Source organism: Mobula birostris, chromosome 17 (genome assembly GCF_030028105.1).
Source record: "Mobula birostris isolate sMobBir1 chromosome 17, sMobBir1.hap1, whole genome shotgun sequence".
Classification (NCBI taxonomy): Eukaryota; Metazoa; Chordata; class Chondrichthyes; order Myliobatiformes; family Myliobatidae; genus Mobula; species Mobula birostris.
Window position 1 is genome coordinate 35,146,162 of NC_092386.1, and position 13,388 is coordinate 35,159,549.

At 37.6% G+C, this 13,388-nt stretch overlaps 1 protein-coding gene across 7 annotated transcripts in view; it reads left to right on the top strand.

The window, feature by feature from the left end:
* mfsd3 (major facilitator superfamily domain containing 3) overlaps window positions 1-13,388 on the top strand; it is a 77,612-nt gene that overhangs the window by 22,852 nt on the left and 41,372 nt on the right. The gene's annotated exons all lie outside the window — the stretch shown is intronic.

Genomic DNA, 13,388 nt, shown 5'->3' on the forward strand with positions numbered 1-13,388 from the left:
AACTTTACAACTCCTCCCTTAGAGGGTCAGACACCCCTGAGCCAATAGGCTGGTCCTGGTCTTATTTCCTGGCATAATTTACATATTACTATTTAACTATTTATGGTTTTATTACTATTTATTATTTATGGTGCAACTGTAACGAAAACCAATTTCACCCGGGATCAATAAAGTATGACTATGACTATGACTATCTGTAAAAATTGGCGAGGGTCACGAGGGAAATGCTGAATTTCCATCTGAGAAGTGGAGGTGCTGATATGCTTTCTTGGCCATACCATCTACAGTACAAGGCTAGATCAGGATAAATTTTTGGTGATATTTGCACCCAGAAACTTAAAGCATTCAACAATTTCCACTTTAGTAGGATGGTAATTGACGGGGATGTGAACTGACTGGTTAGCAGCTTACCTAATTACCTACAGTGATTTTACTTGAAAAATAATCTAATAGCTGTGAATAATTTTGTGTGTGTGAAGGATAACACACATTCACATCTGATTGATATTTATATTCTAATATTAGGATATAAGGTTGAATTGTTTTTATTAACCTGCTGCAGCATCTCTTTAAGAGCTCAACATACAGTACATAGAAAAAAATTGTTTTGAAACTGTGTAACAGAGCGAGCAGATGGTCTACTCTTTACTGAAGAGTTACTGATTACTATCCTTGTTATTTGCTGCAAGTGATTTTAAATCTGATGACAGATTTAGGTTTCATGTAATTGGAAGGGGTTGGTTTCTATTATTAGATTTTTTGTCACTGTGAAAATGCTTTTGCCATGTTTAAAAGAAATGATTTAAGATGATGCTTTATTGTCATATAGTTTAATGGCAAGTCATATATCAAATGAAAGTCTTTCTTGCATACTCTGAGATAACTATATTGTAATGCTTTTTGCTGCTCTGTCACTGGTATTTATTTTCTCCTAGAAACTTGCATGAACAGAGACAACTTTTATACTGTAGTACCTCAAAACCTTCTGATAGTTTTGAATAGTAACATAATTTTCAGTATCAGCAGAATTTCTCGGGTTTAACATAATTTATTGCTTATTTTTTCCTGATCAATTGCATAGTAGCTTCAGTGCTGCTTTAATTCAGTGCAAAGCTCTATGTTTTTTACAATTAGACACTTGGGATGCCTTTTTGTGTCTTTTAAGATTGTTCAGGCTGCAATAGATTTACTGCAGTGAGTACTGCCACCCACTATTATAATAGCAAGGAATATAAAAGAAAAATACAGCTAGAAAAATGCTTACAATTTAAAAAAACTCAGCATTGTAAATTACACCAGTAGAAATATTCAGTTGGATGTTGAAATCTGGACCAAAATATAAACTTTGGGAAGAACTCTCTATTTTCAAATGGCAAGTGGTGAAAAGTCAGATATTTTCAGAGCAATTTGCTGATATATTATTAGCATGCACAATGGAGAAGAAATATGCATAACAATATTCATTTACTGTGTATTGAATTAATAATTGTATTACTTTAATGCAATTAATTATGTTATTATAAAGCAAATCTACCGACAGTTGGTGCACAGGAAATTTACGGATATATGATCCACACAACCAACTTGTTAGTTTAATTTTGATGTTAGGTTGTGGGATGATTGCAGGTCAAGGTACTGAAAGGATAATAATGCCTACCATGTAGTGTAATAGTATCTCTAATACTCATTTGAGCCATCATCCTCACTTTAATAAAGCACCAGACATTGGAAAACCAATGTTCCCCCTTTATTGCGTTGGGTTGTCAACAAAGTTTATGTGTTAAAAATCCAGTGATAGATCTGAACTACGTTTGTACAACCTTCTACCTGCAATTGAGGATGCTTTTGGTAGAACCAAGATGACAATTTATTGAACGAGATGTAGAAAGCAAATGCAAAATGAGGTATCTTTATCTAAATCTGATAAAAAACTGAATAAATGTGAAGAAGGGGAATGTTTTTGCCTTGATTTTCATGTATTAAAGAGCCAATGATACATTGCCTTTGTTATTCCAGGTGCTACTTAAACAAGTTGTAAGGAAGCCAGCTTCAGGAAATGCTGCTGAGTATTTTTAAAAAAACATTAATCATTTTCTTAGTATATGACCCCTTGCATTATAGGTTATTTTGCTCCTCAGTAACGGTGCACATTGCAATTTTCTGTAATGTGAGGCTATGTCATTTGCACATGCGTCAGGAAATACATATTGGGGAAAGAGTGTTTATTTACCTTTAAAATTGCATGAAAGTCTATTTTATTCTCTACCTCAAATTTTTGGGTAGTGACTTTTGGTAGTGATTTGGGTAGGTGTACGTATTTCTGTTAACTGAATGGTTGTAATGGATGGGTCACCTGTATGTGAGTGATAGTTGTTATGATTTGTAACTCTAAAACATAAAAAACTAATTACAAGAAAAATAAGGAGGCCAGAAAATACTAGAACTCATGTGCATTCTTAGTTTTTACTTTTAGCAAGACGTGCACATATCACGTGGTGGCGTGATGATGAATATCATTCACACACCTGTACATGTAACCCATAACGAATTATTTAAACAAACAAGAATGCTTAATCAAATAATATATTTACAATATTACTCAAATGCCACTGAAATATTAAATACACAACACTCCCCCTGCTTAGCTATGAAATCCAACTCAATATAGCATGCATCTCAACTATGTAGTATACTATGTAATACAACTATTATACAAATATCAATAGCATAGTAAATTGTTAAATTGTCCCTTTCAGGTCTAAAGATTTAATCACTGTGGAGGCTTTCTTACTCTTGTGGGATAACATCTTTCCTGACAAGGGAGTTCACTCTGCTTAGCAGGTGAGACTGAATGTGAAACAATCTCAGGTTCTGGGACCTCCTCCATGGTGGTTGTAGGAGTTGACTCTGAGTCTACAGGAAGTGGTTCTGATGGCACTAAAGCTTATTGTCTTTCTCTCAGCTTTTCTCTCTGGATCTATTTGGACCCTTACTTTTCTCCTGGTCCCAGCTTCTTTCTCTCTGTTTATCCTGCTCTTTTTCTTTCTCACGTTCCTTCTCTCTTTCATGCCTTTCTTTTTCTCGCTCACATTCTTTCTCCCCTTTTCAACTTATTGGCTTTCTTTTTCTTGCCTTCCTTTTTCTTTAGGTCCTTGTCTCTGAGTTTGCTAATGTCTTGAGAAATTAGGTCTCATTTAACCTCTTCCATTTCCATAGTTCTTATGTCATCCTCTTTCTCTTCCTTTTTCTTCTTTCTCGGATGTGCATCTTGATCTTGGGAAGGTGCATTTAGTTCAGTCTTCTTAATCCTTCCTTTGCTGCCTTTACGATCTGATTTCTCCTTTTGGCTTCCTCATCCACAGCATCATCTGATGATTCCTTTGTTCTTGTATATTCATTGATTTTGTTCTTTCTGGCCTTCCATTCATCCAGCTGGGCTTTGGTCTTTGCATCTACTCTTACAAGCAGCTTTTTGTCTTCCACTTGAAGTTCATGTAATAACTTAATGCATGCAGACTATATTCTGGTTCTTTATAGTCACAAAAGCTGAAAGCTTGCAACTTTCTGAAAATTCCTTGACACTCTTCCTGCTGAGAACCAAGCCACATCTCTCAAGTAACTGTGATTAACATATCAGAAGCTTTTTTACAAAAACTGTTGTAATCAGTCCACTGTTTTCAACAGTTTCATACTGTCTGAGCAGCGAGGTCCTTCCTTGGTCCAATATGATTTCCACCCAGAGGCACAGAGTTTGGCACCAACACCTGTTTGCCCTCTGTTGGGCAACAGTTCATGGTGTACAGCATGGAGACAGTTGTGGCATAATCCAGTACCTTTCTTCATTTGCTTTCAGTTGACTCTATTACAGGGGATGCAGCATGCAAGTAGTGGATGGATCTCCAATCACATTGTAGTTATCTCAGACAATCAGGTCCCCACAATGCTGGCCATCCTGTTTTTTTAACTGCATACAAACCCAATATGACTTGCTGGCTGTTGTATTTCACTGAATTACAAATGTCATTCCCACAGGTGTTATATTTTCTCCAGTATAAATTCTTAGTTGGATATCTGCAAATCATTTTGTGGAATGGCTGAAACAGCTGAGCCAGTGTCCAAGTCCATTTTAATTAGTTCGCTGTTCACTTGGCTACCCAGTCCTTTGTCACTTTAATCATTATCAAATTTTTTCATCAACAGCATGCAGAATAGTTCTCTTTTAGAAACTGCAACTTGACTTTTAGTCTTTTTCTCTTCTCTGTTTAGTCCATTTATTTTTGTCTGCCCAACATGCTCTTCATATGTGTCCTACTTTGGTGCAGTTTCTGCAAGTTTTGCCTTTAAACCTGCGTTGGTCTGGTGTGTGTCTGGGGTATGTGTATCTGAGCCCCTGCCACAATGGTAACGGAGTTTGTTTGATCAGGTCGGTTTCTGCTTAGGCACTGCAAATTTGTTCATGCTCACTTTAATTACTTATTGCAACTCAATTGCATCACTATCTACTGTTTCCATTGATACAGCTATTTCAACTGCTCTTTTAAATGTCAGTTGTGCTTCAGCTAGGAGTCATTTTCAAATGTAGATCATAATGTGTGAGTACAGTGTCTGATGTCACCATTTCCTTTGTCTTTTAGAAAGCCATCTGGCACTGCTTTGTCCTTTGCCATTCCTCTCCAATCTGTAGTAATGAGTTCAAGGTGTAGAACATAGTAACCAGGTTTGGCAGGAACCAGTTATTGTAGTTAACAAATCCTAAAATATTCCAGAACTGTGACACGTCCTTTGGCCTTAGGGCATTGAATTTTCACAGCACACTTGTGCAATACTTGTGCGTCAATGGAGTGACTACAGTAAGTGGTGCTTGGTTTAAAGAATTCATGCTTGTTGCATCTTGCTCTGAGCTCATAATCTTCTAATCTCTTAAAGACTACTTTGAGATTTTGGAGGTGTTCCTCGTTATTTCCATTAAAATGGTGTCATCCAAGTGCCTGGGCAGCCTTGCAGCACCTTGTCCATAGCTTTCTGCTTCTCCGAAAATAAGCTTATTATAGCGATTAAAGCCTTATGTGACTGTTTATAGTGACGAACACTTTGGACTCTTCTTCTAACTTCATCTGTAGGTGGGCCTCAGTTAAGTCCACTTTGCTGAAGTGTTTCTCTTCAGAAAGCTCTGCTAAGATATCCTGTATCCCGGGCAGAGGATAGTGATCTACTTTCAATACAGGGTTGATAGCAACCCTAAAACACCACAGATCCTGACAGACTCCTCCTTCTTGGCTTCTGACTGCTAGGAGCCGCTTATGAATGCTTTCTAGTAAGATTCTACAAGCTAAGCTATCTCTCAGTGCATCATTAAGTCTATCACTGAGCTGACAATGCTCATACAATCTCATCAATTCAGTGCTGAAATGGACTCCCCTTGATTCTGCTTATGAAACCTAAGGTGTTCTACAATCAACAATGGTTTCGATTCTAAATGTTCCTGCATTACTTTCATGATATCAGCAACGTTCATTTCAGGTGGTTTGATTCTAAGCAAACTGTATGCCTTTAAATCCAATGCGGTCAGTAAAACTGGTACTTGCTTCTTATTGGCTATAACATTTGCTTTAAATGACTGCTCAATCTATTCACTATATAATATCCAGTTCTCTATTGTGCAGTCAAATTTATCAGTCCTTCAGATGTAGCCAGCTATTTCTGCTCATTTTTAAATGATTATGCTGCCTTTTTTAACTCAATTTTTTTCTTTTGTGAAGGAAACGTGCTGCTCTGAAGAAAAAAATGTGCCTTGCTTTTTATTAAACTAGAATGTTTCACCACGTTTCAACAGCTAGGTAGTCGTCTCAGGTTTGCTTAAAATTTTCTCGTCGGCATTGTTATGTCTTGCAACTCCAAAACAGTGTTAGCTGTAGTGACGGCAGTGTTAGCTGTGAGGAGGATGCTAAGAGGATGCAGGGTGACTTGGATAGGTTAGGTGAGTGGGCAAATTCATGGCAGATGCAATTTAATGTGGATAAATGTGAGGTTATCCACTTTGGTGGCAAAAACAGGAAAACAGATTATTATCTGAATGGTGGCCGATTAGGAAAAGGGGAGGTGCAATGAGACCTGGGTGTCATTATACACCAGGGTTTGAAAGTGGGCATGCAGGTACAGCAGGCAGTGAAAAAGGCGAATGGTATGCTGACATTCATAGCAAGAGGATTCGAGTACAAGAGCAGAGAGGTACTATTGCAGTTGTACATGGCCTTGGTGAGACCACACCTGGAGTATTGTGTGCAGTTTTGGTCCCCTAATCTGAGAAAGGACATTCTTGCCATACAGTGAGTGCAAAGAAGGTTCACCAGATTGATTCTTGGGATGGCAGGACTTTCATATGATGAAAGACTGGATCGACTAGGCTTATACTTGTCAAGCCACACTCAGGTTGGAAGAACAACGCCTTACATTCCGTCTGGGTAGCCTCCAACCTGATGGCATGAACATTGACTTCTCAAACTTCTGCTAATGCCCCACCTCCCCTTCATACCCCATCCGTTATTTATTTATATACCCACATTCCTTTTCTCTCTCTCCTTTTGCTCCCTCCGTCCCCCTCACTATACCTGTTGCCCATCCTCTGGTTTTCCCCCCCCCTCCCCTTTTCTTTCTCCCTAGGCCTCCTGTGCCATGATCCTCTCATATCCCTTTTGCCAATCAGCTATCCAGCTCTTGGCTCCATCTCTCCCCCTCCTGTCCTCTCTTATCATTTCGGATCTCCCCCTCCCCCTCCCACTTTCAAATCTCTTACTAGCTCTTCTTTCAGTTAGCCCTGACGAAGGGTCTCGGCCCGAAACATCGACTGTACCTCTTCCTAGAGATGCTGCCTGGCCTGCTGCGTTCACCAGCAACTTTTATGTGTGTTGCTCGAAATTCCAGCATCTGCACATTTCCTCGTGTTAACGAATGTACATACTTAGTTTGCACTTTTAGACGAGATATGGACATATCACGTGGTGGCTTGATGACATATGCCATTCACTTACTTTTATACATAACCTGTAATGAGTTATTTAAACAAACAAAAATGCTTAATCAAACAATATATTTACAACACTACTCAAATACTACTTAAATATTAAATACACAATAGTTTTAACCCATTAAGATTTCTTTTCACTGTTTTAAGAAACAATGTTTAGAAGCTGACAGTAAACAATGCATTAGATAATTTAACTAATTAATATTTGCTGTGTTTTAAAAATAAGAATAAATTACTATATGTGGCCAAGTTCTGTGTTAGTTCCTAAGTAAAAGGTATGGTGTGTTAGGTGGGGGTGGTTTGTAAAATTTAATATCCCAACTTGATGGAAACCAACTAACTTGAACAATGGACAAACTAAAAGAATATATAGCTGAAGATTTAATTTTATCCAAAAGTTTGAAAGATTTAAAGAATACACTGGACAACTTTTTTTCAAAAGTGTTGCTTTCTCAAATTTTTTTTGTTTATGATGGACTGCTTGAAGCTGAACACAAATATACTTTCAGACTACTTGTATCACATAGGAATTTGGAGAATCAAGTAAATAACTTGTGTTGAATAAAATGCATTTAATTGCATAATATTGCTGACTTTTGCAATAGTTCAATAGAGCTAAAAATGTTATGTTGATAATTTTCATTTGTACTCAAATGTCTGAGGCTCCTCGCCTCAGCACTGGTCACCGGTGAAGGTGAATGAATGCCATCTGCTGCCAGGGCATTGGGCTCAGATCTACAAGATGTCAACATGCACTACCTGTGATTGCAATCTAGCAGTGTATTGAGGGAATAGAATTCCTTTTGATTTATAAGGATGTCCTGCTGTTAGTATGCTCACAGGACAATATGGGCAAAGGGGTGTCTCATTCTGCTTTGCTGTCTCTGCGATAAACAAGATAAAGCCCTTGTACAGAGAATCTCCAGGCTCGGTCTTCAACAGTAGCTATTTTCTTGTATTTATAAAAGATCAGAGTGCACAAAATCATATTGGCATTCACCCTGAACTTTATAACCTTTATGAAGGGAAAAGGTGGGAATATCAGCATAATAGGTACAGTACTTTAGCTTTAGCTAGATTTCTATATTGTAAACCAGCTAGATGACAAACACCCAGTTAACAAATTTATCACAGTAATTGCCTGAAGTATTTGTTAGATAAATGCACAGTCTAAGCAGGTACAGTGTTGCTGGACTAAATGTCTAGTCGGACTGTTTCAGTGCATTTTGCATGACATCCTCTTAACTACCTTGAATCTCTTAACTCAGGTCTGTATTTAAAGTGGAAAGTGGTGCTTAAGTGTTAAAGGCAGCTTTGGTTAAATAATTTATATTCGTTAATGCTATAGTTTTGCACTTCACAGATCCTTTTCAACTTTTCTGTTTCCTGATGATTATAATGCTACAGCCTGTTAGACAGTATTGAGCTTTGCAATCCTTGGATGTCTGAATAATAATTTCTTGCTAACTTGTTTTGCTTTTACCAATTATCTTTACATTCTAGATTATTCTTGTGAACTTTTTTAGGGTTATTTTTACAGTATGAAATTTGGGGCAGTGCAGTAACATAGTGGTTAGCGTATTGCTTTACAGTGCCAGTAGTCAGTCAGCCAGTCAGTGGGTACCGTCCCGAATCCGGGGTTGGCAGCTATGCACCTCCATCTTCTTCGATCCTGTGCTCTTTTTCTGGCCTCAGCATAACTCAACCCAGTCCATTGCCTCACATTATCGTACCAAGTGGTTCGCTGCCTTCCTCTTTCCCTCTTTCCTTCTATCATCCCTTCCAATAACAATTTCTGCAGTCCACCACCTCTTAACAAGTGCCCGGCATATTCCAGCTTCCTTTTCTGCACATTCTTCAGCAACTCCTTTTCTCTCCTCGCTCTCTTCTACACTTCCATATTACTGACCTTCATCGCCCATCTAATTTTCTGCATTCTCCTTAGACACCACATTTCAAATGCCTCCAGTCGTTGTTGCGCTTCCTTGCATAAGGTCCATGATTCGACTCCATACAACAGACTGCTCCAGACATGGCATTTCCAAATTCTACAACGCAGCCCAAAGTCCAACCTCTTGCCACACAGCACGTCACTCAGGCTCCAGAACGTTGATCTTGCAATCTCAATTCTTTGTCTAATTTCTGTATCACATTTCCCATCCTCTGTGACCATCTGTCCCAAGTAAACAAACTTCTTGACTTATTGTATGCCTACACCGTTAATTTTGATACTGATTTTGGGGATTTCTTCCTTTGTCTTTGCAGCATTTATTTTCATTCCAAATCGTTCTCCTTCAGCATTTATCTTATCTACTATTCTGAGTAACTCGTCCTTAGTCTCGGCTAACAAAACTGAATCATCTGCATACCTCAAGTTGTTTACCATCACTCCACCAATTTGGACACCAACTTTATCGTTCAACACCCTGAAGATTACCTCTGAGTAAATGTTAAATAATAAAGGGGAGATAATGCAGCCCTGGCGAACCCGTTTTTGGATCTCAACTTCCGGTGAATTTCCACCACTAGTTCTTATTACTGCCTTCTGATGCCAGTACAGACGTGCAATCAGTCGAACATCTTGCCCATCCAGCCCCAATGAGTTTAGGCAATTGACCAGCTGTTCATGATTGACTCAGTCAAAAGCTTTTTTATAATCCAGGAAGCACAGGTAAATGTTTTTTTTTCTGGACCTCGTTCCACAATCGTTCGCAAATTGAAAATCCCTTCACAGGTACCCTAACCCAGTATAAATCCGCCCTGGCACTCATTAATTTCATTAAGGACTGTCCTTTTTATTCTGCTGAAAAGTATTAATAACAAGATCTTGGAGGCATGACTTATAAGACTTATAGTTCTAAAGTCTGAGCATTTCATGCTCTTACTTTTCTTTGGGATCATGGCAAACTCTGACACCACAAAATCTGTAGGCCACTTTACTGTTGAGTAGATTGTATTGCAAAGCCTCGTGATCGCCTCAAACTCTGAGTCGCCAAGGCATTTCAACATTTCGGCTGTAATACCATCTACACCACAAGCTTTACCAGTTTTTAACTTTCTGCTCTTACTTCCGCTACCAAAATTTCCGGACCTTCCGTGTTCTTCTCACTCTGATCATTTCTAGCATCGTAGTACAATTCCCTAATGTATTCCATCCATCTACTTTCCACCTTGTCATTCTCAAAGAGTATGAGCAGGTTCATTTCCTGCTGCTGCCTATAAGGAGTTTGTAGGTTCTCTCCATGACCTCATGGCTTTCCTTCTACAGTCCAAAGATGTACTGGTTGGTTGGTTAATTGGGCATTGTAAATGGTCTCATGACTAGGCTAGCACTAAATTGTAGGGATTGCTGGGTGGCGTGGCTCAAAGGGCCAGAAGGACCTGCTCCAGACTGCATCTCAATAAATAATAAATAAGATAAATAAAAATAATTGTCTTTGACTACTAAAACTCCTCTGTTGTACATCTCTGGATACAAACCCTTAGACTTTCTTTTTTTTCAAGTAGATGACTGATAATTTGTCTCTTACAAATTCTTCACCATTTGGTAATGCATGGATTATTTTCCCTCGACCACAAATGCATGATTGTTTTGTGACTAAGATATCAGGTTCTTTCCAAAGCTGAAGTGTCACTTAAAGATTTCTTACCCAGTTAAACACTTAAAAGCCTGAACTAATGTTTGTGAAATTTAAAAACATTATGACTGGTATTATTTCATTGTTTTCCCTTTTTATATTTCGGTCAATAAATTCTATTTATATGTTGGGTCTGTGCATGGTTGGCATGTGTTTTAATATGTTATTTTTGTAATATATTTATTTCCTCATTTATTCAACCACCTACAAAGTGGTTGCAAGTATTGATCTAAAAATATTTTCAATCTAAAATTATTCCCAAATTACTCACATCATATGTAATACTTCCATAAATGAGACACCTCTTAAAAAGTTATAATCTAAAAATATTCAGTACTGAATTTGTGATGAGATCAGCACAGTGTTCTCAAACTTTTGTTTTTAAAATCTATACGTTTTTAAGTGCTACCACTAAACAATCAAATTGATAGTGACATAAAGAAATCGGGGTTGTCATTTAGGAAGCAGACTAAAGACTTTAGCTATTTGGAGCAATGAAAGATTAACTCAAAAAATAACCTATTAACTTTAGAAGGTGAAACTTTTAAACTGGATATTTCATTGATCCTTTTTGAGGAGTTAACATGAAGCTTTAAACCCTATAATATGCTGTGCTCAATTGTAAAACTTCCTCTCACTGGCTCATGCAATGAATTTAACTGGATATACTTGGTGAAAATATTTAAAATTATCAAGGAAATGGAAGAAATTGGGCTGTGATTTTCTTGGAACAAACTAGTCATGAAGGGAAGTACTGTACAGAATACCTTAAATATCAAGACAGGTTTAGGGTGCATTTGTATGCTATTACAATGAAGAAGCAGTCTGCATCCAAAAGCTCAAACTGAAAATTGATTGCAAGTGGTTAAGTTTCCAAATGACGATGATGAAAACAGCCAGGGATTAACAGAAAGAAATAGGTTGATTTTATGAATGGAGAAAACAGTAACAGTCAAAAAAATGCAATGCATTTATTGTTCTCTAAAGAAAAGATGAATGTTTATTGCCTACTGTTTTATAATCACCTTGAAGGCAAAGATAATTCTGACTTCAGGTTTTTGTTGCTACCTTTCTGAACCGTTAGACACAGAAGCAGTTTAGGCCATTCAACCCACTGAGTATTCTCTGCCTTTCCATCATGGCTATTTTATTACCCCTCTCAACCCTATTCTCCTGCTTTTTTTACACTTGACACCCTTACTAATCAAGAACCTATGAACCTCTGCTTTAAATATACCCTCTACTAACAACTTGCATCTTAATACTTATTTAGTTAGCTCTATCGCTTCTATCACTAATACTTGTCATTATTCCAATTTCTCCAGTACACCAGCCCAGACCACTTATCTCTCCTAGTTTCTTAACTCTATCCATGTCATCTCCAAGCTCTTCTGCTCCAGTAAGAAGACTTCATAATCTTCCATCCTTATTCAGGCTAAAATCCCAAGCACCCATCATCATAGTGACAGGTGCTGAAGATAGCATCTCAAAAAAAAACTTACTGGAATTTCTAGGTTGATGTGTGATAACACTTTTAATATGGTTTGACTTCTCACTTTTGACAAGGTTGGCGGTGTGATGTTGCAAAACAATCATAAGATGTGCATAAGTTGTTCTGATTGAACGACTATCCTTCCTCCAAAGTTTTTACTGCCTACATTTAATTTAAACCTTTATGCCTTGAATACCCATTTAAATCTGAGCCTGGATACTCAGTGTTTGCAACCAGTCAGACACATATATAACCTGTCCACTAGCACATCATCTGCCTGGGGAAACTGATTCATGTTGATAGCTTGGTGCCAATAGTGACAGTGATTTTGTTTCATAATATTGAGATGCTGTAGATCCTGGGGCTTTGTGTTAGTTAGCTCAAGGATGGTCAGACTAGAACAAAACACAGCATAAAATATACTGATAATTAGCTGACTGTAATTTAGATCAGCATTTCAAATGCCACAGCCACACTTATTTTAAACAATATTTCAAATACATTGTTTTCGGGTTTAGTCTAATAAGGCCAAGAAAGATGAAATAAAGCCTGACATAGGAATTGTCCAATCCTGAAGTTCACTTAAGATCCACTAGGTGAAGCTATAATGACACCAAAAATAAATCCCTTTTGGTATTAATAAAATTAAGAAACAATTTGAAGAGGTGTGACTCTGCTTCTGAGAATGTTGTGCAACAGTGAAATAAATGGGAATTGATTATAGTAAATCTAAGTTGAATGAAGCAATTTTCTATCATTAGGCCATACTCAGAGTAAGGTAGCAGAGTAGATTACTGTGAGGGATTTTTTTCTCCACGTTCATTGTGCAGAAAATGCACTGTATCACAGTTCAAGTGTTGTGAATTCCAACTGAAGATTCATTGCACCAATGGAGTCAGAATTTAGCAGTAATCCAAAAATCCACCATTACAACAGCACCAGATGGATTGCCAAAAATAGTCTTTCATCGGGTAATCTAGCTGGATTACTACATTTACAAATTTGCCTACATATAAGAAGTGGGATTAGGCTTTATTTTCAACATAAAGTTGTGATCTGTCGAAGGGATGATGCTGGGCAATATATTTGCATGCACTTTCATTGTATGTGCCTGAAGGCTGTACTAGTGAAATGAGAGTAAAACATTTTCTAAGTGACCATGAACAAATCTTTTGGAATCTATTCAAAATACATGACACAGATCTTAGTTTTGCCACCATCTTGCAGTATTACA